Genomic DNA, 16,216 nt, shown 5'->3' with positions numbered 1-16,216 from the left:
CTCCAATACAAGCCACATTTGTGGATAATTTGTGATATTGTTGTCACATGCACACAATGACCACTCTTTGTCATAAATTCCTGCATCTGCTTCAGAGTTGCTGTAGGCCTCTTGGTCGCCTCTCTGACCAGTTTCCTTCTGCTCTTTCATCCAGTTTGGAGCGACGTCCTGATCCAGGGATGGTTGTATGATGGTTCCAAGGGGTGTTGTACCAAATACCTTCCACTTCTTAATAGAATTTACTGTGCTTCTAGGCATTGACAAAGCCTTTGAATTTTTTTCTATCCAAATCCTGACTTGTGCCTGTCCACAACTTTATCCCAGAGATCTTTTGACAGCTTTGCCACCCATAGTTGATTGTTTGCTTCAGTTGCACTACCAAGGACTGAAATGCTCCAGGAAATGCTGAGCTAATCAAAATGACCACAGCTGATCACAGTTGAAAGTCAAATGGCTTTGTGTGCCAATGAGACGGTCAATTTCAAATGGTCAAATGGTCAATTTCAAAATCTTTAGAAAAATATTTTAAGGCATCATAGATAAAGTTGGCAACTTATTTATGCGATATGATACCTTCTTTTAGCCAGATTTTAAGGTTAATAGACCGACAAGCTTAGTGGGGAAAAAAATCAATATGGCAGAGAAGAAATGTTGATTATAAATGCAGCTGCCTTTCAGTACAGAAAAGTATAGTTAATAAACAGCTCAGTGTAAAGAAAAGATCTAACAACATACTAACAACAAAGGAGTATCCTATGAAGAGCTACTTGCTTATTAGGTTCCATGAAGGTAAAGATGCTGTCTAAAGGTGCGGCCATATTAGCTAAATTTTGTGGGCAAAAAAGGTTAATTTTCCATTGTCAGTAGTAGGGATGCAACAATACAGTTAGCCTTTATTACAGTATAGAATATATTTTCTGTGTGTGTGTGTGTGTGTGTGTGTGCAACAAAACAGTTAGCCCACAGTTCAATACATACCTCGTTTTTTTTAAACACGGTTTTCGGTTTGGTTTGGTTCTGATGGCGTGGCACATCTTAATTTTCCATTGTCAGTAGTAGGGATGCAACAATACAGTTAGCCTTTATTACAGTATAGAATATATTTTCTGCCTCATTCTGTGATAAGAAACCACATCAGATCACAAAAGGAAGTTATTTCAAACATTCGACTGAGGTTGTGGATTAAAAAACGTTATAATGTTGTCTTTTGTTGGACAACAGGTTTAGAAACACTTCTCATTACAGGTCATTACAGCGGACGAAGATTTGGCATGTGTTACATTTTCAAATGCACGTTATAAGCGTTGAGGCGTTGAGTCATCTCAGCGTGTGAACTTATGGGCTCACACAAACGCACAGAAATTATGTAAATGCAAAACCGGGGAAAAAAATGCAATTCACAAGTGCGTATTGAACTGTGGATGTCGTACCGAACGGTTCAATATTATATTGAGAATTGTGTCATCCCTAGTCAATAGTATATCTATGTAGGAAGCACAGCTCACACAGAAGTCACTTTCAAACCAAGCAGCTTTCTAATGGTCTATGTGGCAAGTTTTAGAAAGAAAAAAATTTGGTTGTGCAAAATTTCAGATAGGGTGGATTCATATTGAAATGACTGGGTTTCAGTTGTGAAAATTCGGCGAGCGACAGTAAATGTGACTGCAACTTTAGAAGGATGACTATGACTGTGAGCTGTAGACAGCGAGGTAGTGCAGGTTTTGGAACAACTACACATTGTACGTTACATTTATGCCTTTGCCAGATGCTTTCTTATTAAAGCATTTTGCAAATTGGTTTATTCATTTAAAACTATGCATTACACACATTGTGGCAAAAGACAGAGCCTGTTTCAGAGCTGCTCAGCATTGTACGCATTGAGTATGACTTTATGAAAAGTTTCAAACCAACTGGAAACTAACAAGTTTTGGCTTTTACAGTAGACTGATTTATTGACGAAAACCTGAAATGTTCTGGACCACCAGATGCTTGGAATGTATAGCTGGAACACGGCAGTGAAAGTAATTTTATAAAGAATTCATCCAAGCAAGAAAATTATAATTCTTAAAAATATCTGTATAGAACACTAGACTGTTTTTATCTTTGTTCTACTTGAATAGCATTTTGAAATGATTTGGATGACTACCACAGCCATTTAATCTACATTTCCCATTAAAAGTGATTTAAAAAAGTTTCAAGCTAATAGAAAGACAAGACTTTCATGATGATTTAATTTTGTAGTTTTTTTTGGAGAATTTTGTTGTCCTTGTGTCTTCAAGTGGCTCTTTAGGCTCGGCTATCAACTCCGTCTTCATCTGATTCTCCTTGTGAGATGTCCTCTCACTCAACAATGAATCCATTCTTCAGCGGTAACCTAGTGGAGGTTTGTGTGGTTAGATGTAGAGGAGGTTCTGTCTCTAAACTCCCTGGATCACCAGGCTTTATTTTCCTTTCAGGAACACGGCTACTGTGAGACAGGAGGGCCTCTTGAAAAGGCTGTGTTTTTCTTGTCAACGGCTACTGTTTTTGTTCGAGGGGCTTGTGTTCTCACTGATCGAGCATTGCTGACATGGAGAGGCATGGTGCTAAATTAAGAATTTCCCTGCACATCTGCAAAAGCCTGCGAGAAAGGGGAAAAATCGTTTGAAATAGCAGGAACTCAATATGGTTCTCATTAGGAAGTGTATTATGCAGGGGTTTATTGCATATCTGCAGTATGTTCGGCTTGGCGCAGACAGTCTCACAGATGTTAGCACTTTGTCGCATATCGCCTCCTATGTTGACTGTGATGCAGCTTGATCTTCATGTTAAACCATCGAGTAACATGCTTTGTCTTCACAGCTACTGAGAAACTTTATTTATTGCCTTTAGTCTTTTCTCTACAGGACAGTGAGGAGTAGACAGGAAAGTGGAGGGAGAGAGAGAGAGAGAGAGACGGGGAACAGGTCTGGGAAGCGGCACAGGTCAGATCCAAACCTATGTTCCCTTGAGCACGTGCACCACCCACTGTGCCACAGCTCCAACAGCTACTGAGGAAATTGAAGGGGACACAAAAAACACAACTCAAAAAGTGGGTCATTTAGAAACAAAAAGGGATGTCTGTTTTAAAGAAAGGTAGAAATTTCAAGAATATAAATACAGAGCAAAGCACAGAATATATGATGTTGCTCCTCCTCACTTGTTAGCTCTCAGGAGGTATAAGGACGGAATGGGGACATGGTCTAACAAGGCGAATGGTATGACTGAAGACCACAAATATGTAAAAAGTCATCTGAAAGTACAGGTTAGATAACACTAGCAGTGTCAAGCTATGTTGAAAAAAACAGTGAAGTAATTAATACATATACATGATATATTATACATATATACATATATGTATAGTGCCGTGAAAAGGTTTTTGCCCCCTTCCTGTTTTTTTTATTTTTTGCGTATTTGTCGCGAGGCAGTTCCCCTCCGAAAAGCCACCGCCAAAGCCATTGCCCAGGAACTCTTTCTGCTCTCCAGCCGAGTCGGCATCCCAGTAGAGATCCTGACCGACCAGGTACCCCCTTTTTGTCCCGGCTAATGGCTGACCTCTGCCGGCTGTTGCGGGTTAAGCAGTTGAGGACCACCGTCTATCATCCCCAGACCGACGGACTGGTCGAACGCTTCAATCAAACGCTCAAGCAGATGTTGAGACGGGTGGTCGCGGAGGACAAACGCGACTGGGACCTGATGCTCCCCTATGTCCTCTTGGCACCGGAGCACCTACCTGGACCTTTCTCCCTATCACCCACCACACCAATAAATCCACCCTCCGGGGTATTGATTGAGATTTCCTTGTCGTGTGATTCTTCACCCCGTTACAATATATATATATATATATATATGTGTGTGTGTGTGTGTGTGTATTTCATACAATTATATTTCATATAATTATAACACCCACATTTAACTACACTTTCTTTCTTCTGCAGAACACAAAAGGTGGTAATTTAATGAACATCTGGTTGGTTGGATGAATTCTTTATTTTATTCTTTATTTTCATGTATGTATGTATGTATTTATTTATTTATTTATTGATGTTTGGCAAATAAGGTGCATTTTGTCATGATTTTCTTAGAAAGTGAGTTATATATCAGGTTGTTCTTCACCCAAAACACACTTGGAAAATTAGTAGTGAACCACATGTAAATTTTTTTACTCTTGTCTGCTTTTCAAAGGATTAGTTCACGTCCAGAATAAAAATTTCCTGATAATTTACTCACCTCCGTGTCATCCAAGATGTTCATGTCTCTCTGTCTTCAGCAAAGAAATTAAGGTTTTTGAGGAAAACATTCCAGGATTTTTCCCCATATAATGGACTTAAATGGTGGCCAATGGTTTGAAGGTACAAGCTACAGTTTCAGTGCTGCTTCAAAGTCTCCTTTTGAAGTGGACTTTGAGCTTTGTAACTTTGCAGATCTTTTTTATGCTCAAACAGCAACATTACAGACTAACTAAAGAAAAAAAAAACATAATAGGACCCCTTTAAAGTGAATCAGTTTTCTGCTATTGTAGTGAATTCACCCAACCAAATGTTCATTTAATTATCTCCTTTTGCGTTCCACAGAAGATGGAAAGTCATTCTGATTTGGAATGGAATGAGAGTGAGCAAATGATGACAGAGTAATTTTTTGGTGAACCCTTCAAGTTAGCCGCATTGCTACTTTCAGTTACAACCACTTATTACTTTCAACACCTTCTCTTAATTTTTACAGATTACCTCTACTTATTTATTTAGTTCTCCAGACGTAGCCTACAGACAATTTTACACCTTTTAAAATAACTCTCCACTTTGATCATGTCACTAACATAGTTTTACAGGGTCATGCACCTACACGGGCACCTGGAGCATGTCTGTAATTTGCATGGTAGGATGTTTTGTACATGATAATGACAGTTATTTGGTGGCTTCACTTCAGGTCTGAGGTAGAGGTGTTTAAACGGTAGTATAGAATTAACAGGAGAAGGCTGAGAAAAGGAGAGGACAGCATAAGTGATCCCTCTGTGACTCTAGGAAACGAGAGAGAGAGAGAGAGAGAGAAGTTGAGTAGAGCCTAGACACCTCTACAACATTGTGAACTAATTTTGCCTCTCTGCTGGATGCAGTAATAGATTGGGGATTTCTCAGGCCCAAAGCTGTGAATGCTCCGGCACTAAATTTTATTTCAGTTACTCTGAGAAGAAATGGTTTTCATAGAGGATAGCTCGAGTCAGTTTCCCTCCGTCTTGAAGCCTTGTGGGACTTGTGTGAGGAAACAGTTTTGTGTGAAACGTATGTTTTTCTTCATTCTATATCTGAAACCTTGGGATGTTGTTATCAATTATCTCAAAACAAACTGGTAAATGAAATAAAACAAAAAGTTAATACTGTAGGACTTTGTAAGTATTGGAGAAACAAGTGCATAATGAATGAATGAAATGGTGGCTTTCAGACAGAGGAAGTCAGGAGAGACATTGATGGACGACTAAAGGTCTCCGTAAAACCGTGTAGCATGGCACAATGCTTTGTATAAACATACATAAAGTAGCAGGGGTTCAACTAGTCTGTGAAATGTCTGCAAACCTTCTGGCAAGCCAAAGGAGGTCATGACCTCAGAGGGAAAACAAAGATGTACTGTTTGCTATGCGTACGCTGAAAGAAGAAAGTCGTATACACCTAGGATGGCTTGAGGGTGAGTAAATCATGGGGTAATTTTCAATTTTTAAACTTTATTGTTAATCAAATCATCATTTCGCCTTGTCTCGATGCAGTTTTAAAACTCAGGCATGTCTGGTTCGCCAGCTAAAGCACAAACTAATGTCTGTAGACATCTTTTTCAACTCTTAATTGGTGCCATGCGCACTGACCTGTGGTAGCAAGTGCCCCTGTTTTACGTAGGATTGACCCCAAGAGGAAAGATAGTGAGAGAGGTCATAGATCTCCATTTCTCTTTCAATCCCCAACTGTCTTTTGGAATCCAGAGAACTGCATAAAAATACCTCTTCTGCAGGTTAACAGCTTCCTGAGCCAGTTTCAGCTGCCAGACTACTGGGTAATGTCTGCTGGCTAAAAATTTAAATACAGATATAGCTTAGATGGACCTACTGAACTGAATAAACCATATGTTTGTAATATAACAGGATTCAACACCATTATCACATAGTTGACATTGTGTCCAAAAACGTGAGAAATGTAGGTGAACTGCATAATTTTCCATCTGTCTACCATGCACCCGGATTAAGTTAAGCCTGTGAAATTATTGTCCATTTACCCTTTAACTTCTTGAAACTTGATCATTTCCAGATGTCACTATACTGTTCTAGCCCAGAGCTACAGCAACTTAAATGCAAAACACATTTGTTACTTATCCAAAAGTAATTTCCTTGCTAAAGAATTAATTATCTGAGGTGATTTGTGACTTTATTCTTAAAGGTGATGGAAAACAGCTTATTTTCTCTTTTCTATAGAAGGACCATTCTGTAAAGATTGGTTGGATTGCAGCAGTATGTCTTCGAAATCAATGCAGATGCTGAAATGTCCTCATAAGAGGACGCATACTGTGAACTCATTAGCAATTGCAGGTACTACAGTATGTAAACTGCAGTTCTAGCACACATACATTTTCACAAATTTACTGTATATAGACCCAGAAACTTGCCTTATTAGCATACTGACAGCATTAAACATACAAAAATATTAGATGATTGAATTCATAATTATGTTTATTTTAGTTTTTTATATAATAAATATACAGCATAATATATTGTTACAAATGATTGTCACTGTACATTTCTCTGCCTACAAACTACTGTTCAAACGTTTGGGATTACATTTTTCTTAATGTTTTGGAAAAAAAAAATCTTATGCTCTGCGAGGCTGCATTTGTTTGATCAAAAATACAATAAAAACAGTAATATTGTGAAAGATTTTATTTTAATGTATTTTAAAATTTAATTTATTCTTGCAATGAGCTACTAAATTCTCAGTCTTCAGTGTCACATGATCCTTCAGAAATCATTATAATATGCTGATTTGCTGCTCAAATAACATTTCTTATTATAAACATTGAAAATGGTTGTGCTGCTTAATATTGTTGTGGAAGCATGATAATTTTTTCAGAATTCTTTGATGTGTAGGGTTGGGCGATGTCTACCAAATTGGCATAGGACGATGTCTACAGTGAAACATCGTGATGGACGATGACATCGGGGGGCGGGGTTAGAGGGTGTGCCCGAATTGTGAATCGTATGCAGAAAGGCATGGAAAACAAATAACGTGTTCTACGGAGCCACTAAAGGGACAAGGTTAGCCGCTTGCTAGCGGTAGACTATTACATTACAGTACATGAAAGTTCACTTACCACATACACAGAGTAAGGAGAGATGACTGATAGGACGATGGCGAATGATTTGCAGCTACTGAGCACCACTGACAAATATCTAATCTTGTAAAATGTGTGGTAGGTACTGCCGCTCCATAGTATAGAGTCAGTGTGATCGCGAATCTTGAAAGTGAAAGTAAAATGAGAGCACGCATTCGAAAGCGGTTTCAATGCCCTGCATATTAGTAGTGGCTCCCTGATGCCCGCAATTTAGTGTTATCTATCGGCCCAACCCTAATGTGTGGAAAGCTCAGAAGTACAACATTTATATAAAATAGACTTTTTGTAGCAATTAAAAAATGTAATTATTTATGTAATATAAAGAATTCATATGATAGGACGATGGCGAATGATTTGCAGCTACTGAGCACCACTGACAAATATCTAATCTTGTAAAATGTGTGGTAGGTACTGCCGCTCCATAGTATAGAGTCAGTGTGATCGCGAATCTCGAAAGTGAAAGTAAAATGAGAGCACGCATTCGAAAGCGGTTTCAATGCCCTGCATATTAGTAGTGGCTCCCTGATGCCCGCAATTTAGTGTTATCTATCGGCCCAACCCTAATGTATGGAAAGCTCAGAAGTACAACATTTATATAAAATAGACTTTTTGTAGCAATTAAAAAATTTAATTATTTATGTAATATAAAGAATTCATAAAGTTTTACTTTAAAAAAGCTGTATGTAAATATGTTTTAAGATTCTGTCAGTGTGTGAATATTGTATGTTTCAGAGTATATTAAAACATGTATGCATAAGCATTATGTACAGAATACTGTAAATCAGACTGGACTTTTTAATATCAAATAGCACAAACATCACTTTTTTTGGCCAGTCAAATTCTGTCTGAATCAGGAGTAATGTTTAGGTTCAGTACTGAGAATCCACTGGAGACATCATCCTCTACCACGAGGATGGGCTTTCAGCGGCAGTCCACACGAGTAGTATCGATTAACTTTTGCAGTGCTCTTTCATTACAAAATGAATCTTATACAACATCTTCGCCATTGTTTCTTTTCCTCTTTCTTCCTGTCTCTTTATTTCTGAAAGAAGTCTATTGCTCCAGGCCTGAGCTTTTAAAAGCTCTCAAATCTGGAGCAGGAACACTCCAGCTGGGTCACGTTATTGTTGCGCTTCTCATATTTCTAAAATCCCAAATACTGTCAGCATTAGATTAGCATGCTGGCCATAGGACAAGGGCAGTGGGATATAACTAATGTTTAATATAATGTGGATAATAGTTTAATATAAGAGTGGATATGATTATTTGGAGGATTTTTATTTGTTCAAACACTTGGGTTAATAATTAAGAGAAAGACTCTATTACTGATGTCGTTTTGAATTCTAATGAAGAAACTGTCATATAAAACCATTCACAGAAATTGAAATTCAGAATCAGACTTCCCATCCCTTCAGTCCTTTTGTGACTTGGACTTAAATTCAGTTTAAATTCAATTCAAAAAGTTTGTCCGCTAAATGTGAATGGAAAGCCTGTGAGGAAGTCTTTGTGTCTCCCATGAAATAATGAAAACCGGGTGCTTAAAATCAGCTGAGCAGTGATGTCACCGGGGAAGCCCTGACCTCAGACAAAGCCTGAGGAGGGGAGCCCAGCCAACTGGAGCAGAGCACTATTGTCCATGCGCCACTGTATCGAGACTTTCTAGAGTGCCCAATGGTTTCAATTGGATTGTGCCGGTGCTTTTTTGATGAGTCAGTTTTTCTGTGGTATTGGCTTCACTTTTTCCACAGACAGTTTACTTTAGAACTAACTTGCTGTATGAGAGAATGAATGAACAGACTATGAGTAAGGAGCAACAGAAGTCATAAAAATCCAGAGCGAGTGTAAAGGAGACAGGAAGAGACAGCTGTGTTTCCTGTTGGTGGTGATTGGGACACCTTCCAATGGAGTTCTGCTCCTATGATTAGAACATAAGCATTAATTTAAATGGTATAAACTTGAATGCAGGAAACATTCTGAATTTCTCTCTCACTTCATGGCCAGTTATGTAACAATGTTTGGATACTTAGTTCACTAACACAATGTTCCAGCTTGCTTTCAGGTTCAGTGACAGGCATTGGCTCGTTTTGCAGGATATAAGGCAATAGTCTATATCTCAGAATGAAGTCAAAGATAGAAGCAAAACCCATCCATCAGAAACAGATGCCAAAAATCACTTTGGTAATTGAGAGAGATGGCAGGAAATGGGCAGTCACTGTAGTTATTGGATGAATAAAGAAAGTTACAATATCGTTAAAAAGTTTGGGGTCAGTATGATTTTTTTTTTTATAATTACAATTTAGTAAGAATGCATTAAATTGATCAAACATGACAATGAATACTTGTGTTAAAAAAATAAATGTTCTTCTTTTGAACTTTCTATTCATCAAAGAATCCTGAAAAAATTTATCGTAGTTTTAACAAAAATATTAAGCTGCCCAACTGTTTTCAATATTGATAATAAAAAAAAAATGCTTATTCATTAAAATAGTCAGGTGGACTTCTGTGCTATATTCCAAGGCTTCTGAAGCCGTATGATAACTTTGTAATTTTTTTATGATAACATACTGTATGATAACTTTGAGAAATCAATCCCCATTCATTGTGTTCCCAGAAAGAATGAGAAGGGTTTCTAACAACAGGTGGGTGAGTACATGAAAGTGCTCATTTGTGGGTGAACTATCAATTAGGCAGTGTTGTAGTTGAGACCAACTCATTCAAGTCCAAGTCATTGTCATTGACTCAGACTCAGTCGTCTAGTCTGGACTGCAACACTGCCCTTAAGTAACCTCACAGTGTGCCACATATTACTGTAATTATAAATGCCATGACTGTTACATCAGAAGAGAGAGACAGACAGACAGAGTAAGGGAAACCTGGTTCTGATTATCAGAATATTGACCTGTATGTAACAGGATTCTTCTACATAAATGAGTCATTATAGTCTTGTTTTAATTTTCATTTCTATCTATGGCGTGTAATGCATTTACTGGAACATTTTTATTCTTTTCCATTGAAAACTCTATATAGTTCCTTTTCAATGCTAAAGTGATTATTTACAATGCTGTTGTATGGACCGAATGATAGATTCTTGTCATGAGGTTGGAGAATGTTTTTTTCCGTTTTTTTTTTTTTGATCACTTGTGATATTAAAATACTATTAAAATATACTTCTCATCAAGTCTTTGCAATAGATCTGACATTTTGTTATCAGCATGAATGGATTAGTTGACTAGTTTGTCATGAGTGTGAAAGTGTCCATATGCTGTGCACTAACCTGCACTGTATGTGCTCTCTGTTTGGCTCTTCTGCACACTGATATCATTAATCTGTCTCCAACTTTCATTGAAATCAGTGTTCACTCAATCAATAGCATGTGTTTAATTTACTCTGGAGGAGGACTTGTGCTTGGTTGCTTGCGTTTTGGTTCTGTCACTTGTTTGACTGTGAGTCTTCCCATTTGGAAAAATCCTCCAACCCATAACAAACAATTATAGAGAATCTTTGTTGAGCTGTTAGAGATGTGGGTTGACAGGGAAGAGATGTCACCCATGGAACATGCAGAATGTTGCTGGCAATTACAATGAAACTGGGTCATTCCCCACAGCTAGTTCAATACATAATTACGCAGAAACGCCTCAATCCGGCCTCTATTCTTACAGGCTCTGTGGCACACTCACGTAGGAGTCACGCCTGGAGTGAGAACATTTCTGAGAGGTCCAGCTGTGCGTGTGCTCAGGGATGATTTTCACTTGAAGTACCTCTGCCCAATTATGGGCCGTTTAGCTTTGTTGCATTAAGTTCTGAAGTTCTCTTATCTCTACCAAGACACAAATGCCTGGGTTAAATTTTATCCTAATGAATAAATCACTGTAAGATGCAGACACTTTTGTTTCTTAGGAAATCAAACAAGATTCAGAGAGCCATTTTGTCTAAGATTAATATACGGAGAGAGTGAGGTAAGCTTTAATTAAAAAAATTAAATGGTTGTCCACTATATATAAATATAATGATACATTTACTATAATTATATGCAATAGACCTCAGTTTAATTTTAATTGCTACTAATTATATTTTCAGGATGCCTTAGGATCACAGATAACAGTGTAAAGTGATTCTAGCGCATGTATATTACATGCTATATTTGCACTAAAAGGTACATTATTAATGTTTCAACAGCAGCATTTGCTGTATTGCGCATGTTTTGAAGGATTATATTTATATTTCAGTATGTCCATATTGTACATTTCAGTGAATATCCAAAAGTCCAAAAATGTACTTTTACAAACCCCAAGACATAAGGATTCTAAGTGTACCTTCAGACAGAGGCAGCTATGATTTTCTACCTGGGAAGTATAAGAAACACCATCTGGTTTGTGTATCCTTTGACCTTTGATCTGTTTTGGAAGCACACATCTTTGAGAATTTAAGCACTTAAACGCATTTCCTTTTCCATCGTTTAAAGGGAGCCATGACAATCCCAGAGCCATAACATCTCCCAATGATTAGAAATCTCTCCCAAGCACAGTATGGCCATTGAGAACAGAAGCTGCAGACATTTATCTGAAGCAGATGTGACTCTAGGTGTAAGTATCTTTATTGACCATTATGTAAAAAGAACCCTTGCAGAGTTAGAAAGGCCATTTGAGTTGGTTTTCCTATATCTGTTCTTTGGCTACACGTTAAATGTTATCTCTGTACTAAAAGCAGAGTAAACTTAAAAGCCCTGCATATTAAAAAAATATGTTTGACCTTACGCAAGATTGCACTCCACAGGGTGAACATGTGTATCGGTTTATCAGATGAGTCCTTTTTCTCAACATCATAAAAAATAGCTTTCAACACAAAATGTCTTCCAATAATGAAAGGACCTTTCTCTAAATTTCCCCTACTGGGTTGCTATATGTTTTAATGAAAGTTTCTGTGTATACAATTAGTTTATTTGTATCCCTCTTGTTATATAAATCCTGTTGGTCATAAAAATATCAATGTCTAAAGTCCTGTACATGAGATTTCAGGAATACTGCCTCAAAAAATAGACATCCTATAAAGAGAACCTAATGAAAGATATTTAATTTCACAAATCAGTAAAGATGATGGTATACAGACAGCTGCTTAGCTCATTCATATCGCCAATTCACCTCGGCAGTCCCGTCTCTTGATGGGAGAGGAAGTGAGCTTAAATTGTCAGATGTTTCAGCCCCTCCATTATGGATAGCAAGCTGAACTTTTCTATGGTTTTCACATCTGTTTCATACGTTATATGATCATGTGAACACTTGAAATGTGAGTTTGATAACTTGGAGACTGTATTATAGAGGTAGATGATTTGCAAATAAATTGTTTTTTAGAGCCAATCTGCAAGAATCAGTTGAACTGTTTTTGCATATCAGGTTTGAATTGAGTCTGAGTCAAGCTTATGAGTTAGGCTTGTCTGTTTAAAGAGATTTAAAGATAATATATTATTTTTTTCCAGCTTAAAATATTTGTACCACATCTGAGGCATGCTGTTGATTACCACCACCATTTTCAACTCATTGTGTATAAATTACTTTGACCCATCAATTCAGGTATAAGTGGACTGGACTTTGAATAAACATGAATAAACATAAAAATAAAAACATGCAACTATCATACTGTTTTGAAATTCTGACCTTAATTTAGACTTAAATGTGTTAAACATGAAGCTAATGTATTAGTATTGCCTTCCCATCTGTTTTTTGCTTTGTCTTCGCACACAGATACCAGGAAGGGACATATAAGGTTCAAGACCAAACGACTTTGTACAGTATATGTTCTGCAAACTCCAGCCACTGGAATGCAAATAACCTGAAGTACCATTGTATGTTGATTACTGTAAGCTAATTTCCCCGTTTTTGACATTGTCTTATCGCAGGTGTAGAAAATGAAAGATAATTTGACAGCTGAGAGATTTAAAGCTGGAATACACAATACCACTTTTAAAATCTGAAAAGATTTTAAAAGACTATGCATCATATACTTGCTGACCTCACACAGAAACATACATTTTCTGCTAAATCTGTTAACTCCAGCTGCCCAAAATCCACAGACTGGCTCTGATATTTAGACTGTAGTTTAGTGCAAATATCTGTGCAAAGGTTGTGTAGTGTATTCCAGCCTTTAGACTTTTAGTACTGGATATTTTAAGTACTAATTGTTTTGAGGTTATAAAAGGCTAAACATTGGTAGCCTAAAATGAGTCAGACTTTCGCAGCACTAATTATTGTAAGATAGCTGATATATGACTGACAACCTGAGTTCAGAGGTGTTTGTGGTAATTGATAGCCTATTGTGAAGTGGCACCATTTCTCTGAGGTTACTGACTTGGTCCAGAGTCAGAGCGTGATAAAATCTGTGTGGACTGTGAGGTTTGCTGCACTCTCCAGAGGGTCTTAAAGGGCAATCAGGAGCTGAAAACGGAGGGGGTGATCTTTCGGGAGCTCAAATTTCCACGTGTACACAGTGGCTCTATTGAGCCTAGCTATTCACCAAAGCACCACAAGCTCTCGGTGAGGCAGCAAAGCACTAAAGTAAGATGGATTGCAGTGTTTCATCAGAGAAAATGATCATTTAAGTGTGTTCAACTTGGACATTTTTAGGATCTGAAATTTATGTAAAAGTTTGACTTGGAATTATAGACTTGGAAGTGAAAGTAATGCATCAGAAAAAGTGGTTCGCATGTCTGTTCAAAACTATCCCTTTGGACAGATTATGTAGCGGTTTCAAAGATTTTTTTTTTCAATTTACTTTTCACAATATGATTCCTAGAGCTATTTTGATAACGGAGTTGTACTGTGTATTCAAATATATCAGATGACAATGGCGATGGCAGATCATTTGGTAACATTTTAAATTACATTGTCCAGTTTACATTGTGAAATGATATTACAATTTTAAATGACTGTTTTCTATTTGAATATATTTTAAAATGTAATTTGTTCTTGTGATAGTAAAGCTGAATTTTCAGCAGCCTTTACTCCAGTCTTTAGTGTCACATGATCCTTCAGAAATCATTCTAAAATGCTGATTTGGTGCTCAAGAAACATTTATTATTATCAATGTTGAAAACTGTTATGCTTTTGTTGAAACCATGATACATTGTTTTAGGGGATTGTATGATGACTAGAAAGTGAAAAGAACAGCATGCAGTAATTCCAATTAAAAATGTCTTTAAATATTTTTAAAAAATCAATTTAATGCATCGTTGCGGAATTTAAGTATTATTTTCTTTAAAAAAATCATACTGACCCCAAACTTTTAAATATTAGTGTATATTTAAAAATATAATAATACTCAGTAATGCTAAATAATTACATATTGTTGGTCACTAGTGTTAATCAATATTCTTCAATAATCAGTAATTATGTTAATCAGCAATTATTCAATAACATGAACACTGAAATGGAAATTAGTTTCAAATCAGTTTGTTAATGCCACTAAATAGAGGAGTGGAGCTTGTGGTGTAAAATGTTTTTCTACTGAGACCATTTATTATTACATGTGCATCCACAGAGCATATTTGGGAAACACTTTAGGGATTTTCTTTGAGCACAGGAGCGAGAGGGAGCTTTATTCAGCTTGATCTCTAAAAGGAAATTTCAGGAGGTCTCCCCAGGGAAAGGGTACTTCCTCCAGGTCTGCAGAGTTCACTGAGGGATGTTCTCGTAGTGTGTTCGCTGTAAGCTTGTCTGCTGATGAGGAAACCAGATTACCTCAAAAATGTAGTGCAAGAAATAGGAGTAAGATGTCAGTGGATTATTCATACTCATTTTAAAGACACTCCCCTAAGTGAAAGAAATCACATTAAATTGCTCAAACTGCATCTTCATAGTCATCTAGCCATCAAATTGGCCGATAGGCCTAATAAAAATATGATGGTTATGTAGACATATAATGTTTGTCAGAACAGACATTTATCAGTGCTGTGGAAACTATTTAATTTTGGCAACATAGTCAGTATTGCCCAAGTACATTATATCTTTCCTTTCACAACAGATGGTGGCCCTTGAGTTATGATGATATCTACTGATGTGCTTCCTGAGATTTCACAGATGCTGTTGTTAAGAACTGTGAGCAAAAGACTGTCTAGTTCATATCTAGTTCATATCATCATATACATGTGTCTGGCAGTTGTACCAGTTTTTTTTTTTCTTTTTTTTCTATTGTTTAAATGTCTTTTTGACATTGATGCATTCTCATTGAGATCCTAATCATGCTATAAATGTGAACGGGATAACTGTGAATATCAGCCTGAATGGGTTAAACTGGTGGAAAAGGACGGACTAATTCTAAAGTAAACAACTCACAAATTCAGACAACACCAGTTTCTGTCACAACTGCATCTGCATAAATTTGCTTGAAATTATGATATGATGTGTAAGTGAATTAGTGGTTAAAAAAGGTGACTATTAATCATAATAACTAAGCAACCCTTTTTTTTTTGTCCTTCAAAGGACCCCCTCAAAACTAGAGATGAGGCTTCACTGGATAGAGTTCATTCATATTTGTGTGTGTGTGTGTTTTAATAACTATTTCCCTTCGGCTCCGGACAGCCTCCTCATTGGCTACTGGGTATGACTTGTTGAAAGATGAAGGGGAGGAAAAGTACACAGATGAAATTGTTATTGCACAGTGGATGCCATAGCAACAAAGCAAAGAGACTGAAAGACAGAAACTCTCTCAATATTTTATTGTAACACAAAGTCCTACTTCAGTTAGGACACATTGCATTAATCAATATTGACAGTAAAGACATTTACAATGTTGCAATGGCAAGATTCAAACTTTCTATTCATCAAAGAATCTTGAAAAA

Source organism: Sinocyclocheilus rhinocerous, unplaced genomic scaffold, assembly GCF_001515625.1.
Source record: "Sinocyclocheilus rhinocerous isolate Xijiao unplaced genomic scaffold, SAMN03320098_v1.1 scaffold3194, whole genome shotgun sequence".
Classification (NCBI taxonomy): Eukaryota; Metazoa; Chordata; class Actinopteri; order Cypriniformes; family Cyprinidae; genus Sinocyclocheilus; species Sinocyclocheilus rhinocerous.
The sequence above is the reverse complement of the archived record's forward strand: the minus strand, read 5'-3'. Positions refer to the sequence as shown.